The following is an 8,064-nucleotide window of genomic DNA, read 5'->3' as shown; positions in this document are numbered from 1 at the left end:
TTGAACTGTAACCTAACATAATTCAAATGATACAACAATTTGTTCAGTTTGATGGTTTGCAGGACGAAGATCCCAACGCTCACTTGGCAAACTTTTTGGAACTATGTGATACATTTAAAATTAATGGTGTTTCTGATGACACCATTCGCCTTCGATTATTCCCTTTTTCATTGAGAAACAAAGCTAAATAGTGGTTGAATTCGTTACCACGAGGATTAATCACTACTTGGGAACAAATGACCGAAAAGTTTTTATTAAAATATTTTTCACCGGCTAAAACGCCTAAATTACGTAATGATATCTCTTCTTTTATGCAGATGGATTTAGAAACACTCTTCGATGCATGAGAGAGATACAAGGACCTCTTGAGAAGATGCCCTCACCATGGGTTACCACTCTGGCTACAGGTTCAAACGTTTCATAATGGCCTGAATCCTTCGACTAGACAAATGGTTGATGCAGCTGCTGGTGGAACCATCAATAATAAGACACTTGAAGATGCCTATGAATTTATAAAAGAGATGTCACTGAATAACTATCAGTGGTAAGTCATGAGGACAAAGTCAACCAAAATCGCCAGCGTTTATAACGTCGATTCGGTCACCATGCTCTCTAATCATGTAGAACTCTTGAATAAGAAAATTGATGGTTTTCTTAGTTCTTCACAAGTTCACCCAATAATGCAGTGCGAAGCAAATGGAGGTGGATCAAGTAGTTTAGAATACCCACCTTATGCCTACAACATGGAGAACGAGCAGTTAAATTACATGGGTAACAATCCTCGATCTCAAAACAATCCTTATAGCAATACTTATAATGCAGGTTGAAAGAACCACCCAAATTTTTCATGGGAGGCCAAGGAAATCAGAGACCACCACCCTCTCTAGGCTTTCAGCAACCACCATACCAGCAAGAGAAAAAGCTGAACCTTGAGGAGATACTAAACAAATTTATCTCGGTGTCAGAAACTCATTTTCAGAATACCGAGACGGTACTCAAAAATCAACAAGCATTAATCCAAGGGCTCGAAACTTAGATTGGACAGCTCGGCAAGTTGATTTCTGAATGACTACAAGGTAGCCTGCCAAGCAACACTGAATCTAACCTAATGGAGATTGCCATTCAAGATGAGGAAGGGTTAGCTGCAAAACCAAGGCCAGAAACGGTGATAAGAAAAGGTAAGAATAAGGTAGGCCAAAATGACCCAAAGCTGGTGAGTACAGAATATAAACCTCGTGTGCCATACCCCAATGCGACAAGGAAAGACCGATCAGACGAACAATTTGGTAAATTCTTTAAACTTTTAAAGAAACTACATATTAAATTACCATTTATTGAAGCCCTTTCGCAGATACCAAATGCAGTCAAGTTTTTAAAGGAGCTTTTAACAAATAAATAAAAGTTGGATGAGGCGTCACATGTGGAGTTGAATGCAGTTTGCTCAGCCATATTACAGAATAAGCTACCCAACAAATTGAAGGATCCAGGGAATTTTACGATTCCTTGTTTAATTGGTAGTTTAGATGTTCATAATGCATTGGCTGACTTAGGGGCAAGCATTAATGTTATGCCTTATAAAATGTTTAAATAGCTAGGTCTTGGGAAACCCAAACCAACTAGGATGAGCATTCAATTGGTTGATAAAACCATTAGATTTCCTAGGGGTATCATTGAAGATGTTCTTGTTAAGATCGATAAATTTATATACCCAGTAGACTTTGTTGTTCTAGACGTAGAAGAGGATAGTAATGCACCTTTAATTTTAGGAAGACCCTTTTTAGCGATTGCTAGAACCATTATTGATGTTGGTATAGGTGAACTCACACTTCGTGTGGGAGACGAAACAATCACCCTTCAAGCTCGTAATTCGAGTAACACATCAAAAATTGAAAGTGGTTGTATAAATCATTCTATTAGTACTGATCATGTGGTGAAACCCTCTGTGTAGGAAACAGTTACGAAGAACACATACAAGCCATGTTCAAACAACAACAAAGGACCTACCTATAAAGAACGACAGCTACAAATAAAGGAGCTGGATGAATGACAGACATAGAAATCGAGAACACCCGGTAAATCGAAACCGAGCCAGAACAAGCTCAATACCTCACCAAATCAACTTAAGGTTGGAGACAAAGTGCTACTAGATGCAGTAGATCCTCGCATCGCCAGTCCTAAACCTAATGAAGAAATTCCTCTTACGGTACTCAGTATTTTCCCATATGGTACAGTCGAGGTAATTCATCCCAAATTCGGCACATTTAAGGTAAATAATACCCGTCTTAAACCTTACGTTGATAAAGTTGATAGCAGGGATGAGGAGTATAAACTTCTCGCACCATCTTGACCATACAGAAGAATGGTAAGTGATGCGATCCCGGTAGCATTATGTTTCGGTACATCTCGACGACATCGAGATTGGCCTAAACTCGAGGGGCCCAAATGCAAAATGAGACCTTTAAATTCATTTATGCTGTTGGAATAAAGACTTGATTTATCTTAGTTACTTTAGTCTTTAATTATGTCTTATTTATTAAATACATATTTTAATTATGACATGCATTATGTGTTCTGCATTTAATAAAGTCATACATTATGTGACTCGATGTTAGTTTAAGTCACTTCATTAAATTAAGTCTTGCATTAAGTAACTCATTTGTTCATTTAGTTTGCATTTTAAACCATGCATTTAAGCATCTTAGTTTAATAAATGAGTTCTTGGACATTTATTCAACTCATCTTAGTTTAATTAATAAGTGTTTTTGTTGAACTTTATTTAATAGTTGCTTCTTTAAATAATCTAGTTCCTAGGATAATTTATTGATGCATGAATTTAAGTTCATTTAATAATGCTTCTCTTAATTAAACTTGTTGCTGGAATAAATGATGCATAAGTGTTAGTTCATTTATTTAAGTTAGTTATTAATTTGTTTTAAGCTTAATAAATGAATAAATGTGACGGTTACATGTGTTAATTGCAGGTGACTTTTTAGCTCCCATCTATTATTATTAAAGGTCATTATGCATTCAATAAGGTGACTTTTCAAGAGATTTCAGTTACAAAAGAGAGGGTTGTTACAAAGAGGCTTTAAATATCATTAAGAAGTTGTTTCTATCAATTAAAGGAGAGCATTATTCTTCTTCAAATTAGGCAGCAACTTTGTTTCATCTTCCATAACCATTTGCTTCATGAGTAATCACTACATGCATTCAATTCTCCATCAAAGAAGCTGGTGTCTTTTCGGTTGCTCATGGAGACTTCAAAAGACTATGAAAGCAACTTAATTGAAGAAGTAAATCACATTGAAGGCTAGAGTTACTTGGAATAGAATTTCTATAGTTGTGACTTTTCATTAGGCCTCATTATTAGCTTCATTAAAAGTGACCTTTCAGCTAGCTTCCCTTTTGACACTATAAATTCATGTAACAAGCCTTTTGAAGGAACACTACTTTTTGGAAATTTTTGAATGATATTCTGCCAAATTTGTGAGGCAAACTTTTCTCTGTTTTCGTTCAAAGATTTGTTGGCTACCTAGTGTTCTAGTTGTGTCATCCATTTTCTTTGTTGAAAACTGAACTTATCACTACTCGTAGTGTAGCGTTCAAACATACCAAGGTTCCTACTTTGCTAAGTAGTGGGTCGAGGTTCTCATATTCTCCATTCGACCACCTTGAAAACTTATAAACATTTGGGTCAATATTTTCTAATATTGGTTCGTGTCTGTTTTCGAGATCATTTTCATTTCCATTCCAATCCATCTTTTCGTTTCATTATAACCAAACCTACAAAAACTTTGTTAAAACATCCTTTTGAACAAATCTAACGCTACTTCTTCGTAGACGATCAGGCAAACTCACATACGACTCGACTCACCCTGAGGCAGATCGTATCATTTGGTATTAGAGCTACAAAAACGAGGAGTACGAACATTCAAAATTACTCCAGGAATAGTCTGTGACTCATCAAGTAAGTTTCAAAAAGAAAAACGAAAAAAACGAAAAAAAATTTCAAACAAAAATTCTGAAAAAAAAAAACAAAATCTGAAAATTTGAACATAGTTTTACTTCTTCTCCATTTTTCAATCCTGAAACCTTTACCCTCTCATCCACTTCCATCCTTGACTTTTTCGCCACACTATACCCGAATTATTCTCTTTCTTGTAAGCCTACCCAGTTGTAAATCACATCATCCCTTGTTACCCATTTGAAACCGACCACCTAGACTAAGGTTAAGCCTTGGCGAATCGGCTTACTAAATCACGAGAAAGGTAAAGAGAGGTAAAAGGCACGAGTGTTGTGAGAGCATTAGAGTGTTGAAAAAGCCGATCTTGAGTGCAAACACGAGTGTGAGTGCCATTCAAATTTTATTGTGAGTGACTAGTGAGGTTTGTGGTAAGGTATTCATTTTCTGCTTTTGTTTTATTCATTTTCTTTTCATCTATTAATCATGTCTCGAGAAGAGTTTTCAGCCTTTGAATTTCAATATTTGTTGAAAGAGATGGAGTGCATGCTCGATCGAAAAATCAAGCCCGTCAAGAAAAGCTAGACCATCGAGCAAGATTTCAACGAAAGCAAATTGTTCCAAGTCAGAAAAGGAGTCAAGAACATCACGGAGACACACATCTGATGACTACTCAGAAGAGATTTCTATCGTGATACCTATTCGACAAGAAATTTGAGTAGAAAGAAAGAAAGCTTCGAGTCTAAGGTCTTTCGAGATAACGAACGAGGGAGCCCAAGTAACTCTTCGTATGCATCCACGAAGACTCATTCTCGAAGAATTGATCGTGAACTCTATCTAAATGATTTCACATCTTTCAAACAAAATACTTATCATGCTGATTCACTTGTATTAACTTCAAGTTGTAAAGAAAAAATGAGAGAAAAAGAAATGAAAGAGAGGCAAGAGGCGAGTAAGAGAGAAAATGAGAGATTCTTGAAAGAGATTGAGAAAGTCATTAAAAAGCCGTTGAAAAGAAAAAGAACAAAAGAGAGTGAAAGAAAAGAGAGGCAAAAGATGATCATGAGAGAAAACGAGTGGATTCTAAAAGAAATTGAGAGAAGCGAAAAAGAAAAGAGTGTGTGCAAGAAAGTAAAGTTGAAAAAGAGAGTGAGCAAAAAGAAAGCGTGGAAGAAACAATTGTTCTTGAAGAAAAAGAAATGAAAGAAAAAGTTGATAGAGGGCAAGAAAAAGAGAGTGTTGTTTCCACTAACCAATCTGTGAATTCTTCTCGTCTTACCTCTTCTTTTCAAGTTCCTAACAATCCGTGTGACGAACTTCAACTTCAATACTTTCCGATGAGAGATGCTTTGTATGATCGTAAAAGGAAAGGTTGAAGATAAAATCCAACCGTAAGTATTCAAAGATAAGGAATCTTTAGAAATCGAGCCACGGCAAACAGGTTTGAAAGTTGTCAGAAAAATTTTCGATGGCTTAATTTATAAAAGATCCCCTTATTTTGATTTAATTAACCCTTATTCTTTGTTTGTGGTTGATAAGTCCATTCTAAGAGGAAGTATGAGGCAGTGTTCTCTTGAGTTGTTTTGTGGTGTAAAACTTGTTGATGACGTCCGATTAAATCGGCAAGCACATAATATCATCTTACATGGTAACGATTCTTCACGAAAGACATTTAAGTTGTTTGATTGTGGTGATTATGTGAATCAACTCGCCTTGTGCAAAATCTTTAAATTTATGCCCATATGTCCTGATGAATGTAAGGAGTTTGGATTATTTGTTTTTGTATATGCACAAATTCTTTTGGATCAGCATGTTTGAAATCATGACACGCATGAAACCTTTGTTGCATTTTCTAGCAAGTGAACAAACTTATGTGTTTAAACCTAGAATTTGCTATTTTGGTTCGATATGTGAAAAATTCAAGCATTTCAAATTTTGTGCGACCAATTTTTGTTTGATTGATGCTTGGCTTTTGACTAAGGGAGCGAAATTTAAAATTATGAATACAATATAAAATCGTTCCTTGATCATTTTATTTGGCTATCCATAAATTTCTTGTGTCATTTTAAAAGGTAAGGCCAACTCATATTTTTGATCCTGGCATTGTTTCAAAGATGTCCCTTAAAGTTGAACATCTGATGTCACTAACCCCTTTACTTTTCGTGAAGGTGATACTTTGAGAAACGCGAGTTGTTCTTGTATTTCTCCTACATTTCAGGTTAGTTCAAGTAAAGAGCAACGACTTTACTATCTTTCCAAGAGAGGAGGTTTACGTTGATTGAAAAGGTCTCGCTCAAACCGATCCACATTCATTCATTCATATGGGAAAACAAGGTGAGTTTTCGAATCTTTTAAGATTCAACCACCCCTTTGAATGTTGATGGAAACATTGTTGATGTTTTGGTTTCAAATGCATTCGTACCTTGATGAGGTTTATTGTTTTTTTATTAGTAATGGATGGTTTGAAAATGATAAGAACATTACTAACAATGGTTGTGTCGTTGATGTGCATTCTTTGATCTATGGAAAACCACATGTTTAAACAAGGTGTGCACATAAAACTTGTGATGTATGAGTGTTTTATTTATATGCATGCTCTATTACCAAATTTGGATATCCAACTTGCAAAGGTAAAACTTGTCAATTATTTTGAATTGACAATCGATCAAGTGCTCAAGTATGCACCAAGACTTGAAAAGGAATTGTTCATTCTTGATTCATCATTTTATTACTCCTTGTCTTTATGATGATGATAATATTTTCTTGTGTCAAGTTGTGAATAAAATTTCGAAAGTTCCTCTGGTTTAACCTTCATTGTATCACTAACTTGTTTTATTCTTTTGTAAGTGACAATGTGAGGTGGTACCCTCTTAAAGAGGAGGGCCGATTTGTGATCCTGAGAAATTTTTTGAGAAAATGGCCCGATTTGAGGACAAATCATCTTCAAGAAGAGGGGTATGATGCGATCCGGTCGCATCATGTTTGAGACATCTCGACGACATCGAGATTGGCCTAAACTCGAGGGGCCCAAATGCAAAATGAGACCTTTAAATTCATTTATCTTTGTTGGAATAAAGACTTGATTTATCTTAGTTACTTTAGTCTTTAATTATGTCTTATTTATTAAATACATATTTTAATTATGACATGCATTATGTGTTCGCATTTAATAAAGTCATACATTATGTGACTCGATGTTAGTTTAAGTCACTTCATTAAATTAAGTCTTGCATTAAGTAACTCATTTGTTCATTTAGTTTGCATTTTAAACCATGCATTTAAGCATCTTAGTTTAATAAATGAGTTGCTGGACATTTATTCAACTCATCTTAGTTTAATTAATAAGTGTTTTTGTTGAACTTTATTTAATAGTTGCTTCTTTAAATAATCTAGTTCCTAGGATAATTTATTGATTCATGAATTTAAGTTCATTTAATAATGCTTCTCTTAATTAAACTTGTTTCGGAATAAATGATGCATAAGTGTTAGTTCATTTATTTAAGTTAGTTGTTAATTTGTTTTAAGCTTAATAAATGAATAAATGTGACGGTTACATGTGTTAATTGCAGGTGACTTTTTAGCTCCCATATATTATTATTAAAGGTCGTTATGCATTCAATAAGGTGACTTTTCAAGAGATTTCAGTTACAAAGAGAGGGTTGTTACAAAGAGGCTTTAAATATCATTAAGAAGTTGTTTCTATCAATTAAAGGAGAGCATTATTCTTCTTTAAATTAGGCAGCAACTTTGTTTCATCTTCCATAACCGTTTGCTTCATGAGTAATCACTACATGCATTCAATTCTCCATCAAAGAAGTGGTGTCTTTTAGGTTGCTCATGGAGACTTCAAAAGACTATGAAAGCAACTTAATTGAAGAAGTAAATCACATTGAAGGCTGGAGTTACTTGGAATAGAATTTCTATAGTTGTGACTTTTCATTAAGCCTCATTATTAGCTTCATTAAAAGTGACCTTTCAGCTAGCTTCCCTTTTGACATTATAAATTCATGTAACCAGCCTTTTGAAGGAACACTACTTTTTGGACATTTTTGAATGATATTCTGCCAAATTTGTGAGGCAAACTTTTCTCTGTTTTCGTTCAA

General features: G+C 34.8%; 1 non-coding gene across 1 annotated transcript; it reads right to left on the bottom strand.

Annotated features, from left to right (window-relative positions):
- Positions 1–284: 284 nt before the first annotated feature.
- On the bottom strand, positions 285–391 carry LOC128289811 (small nucleolar RNA R71). Its single transcript, XR_008279455.1, has one exon. It is a non-coding gene; the product is annotated as a small nucleolar RNA R71 (small nucleolar RNA).
- Positions 392–8,064: the final 7,673 nt, after the last annotated feature.

The sequence above is a fragment of the Gossypium arboreum genome, chromosome 2 (assembly GCF_025698485.1).
Source record: "Gossypium arboreum isolate Shixiya-1 chromosome 2, ASM2569848v2, whole genome shotgun sequence".
NCBI classification, from domain to species: Eukaryota; Viridiplantae; Streptophyta; class Magnoliopsida; order Malvales; family Malvaceae; genus Gossypium; species Gossypium arboreum.
The sequence above is the reverse complement of the archived record's forward strand: the minus strand, read 5'-3'. Positions and strand labels throughout refer to the sequence as shown.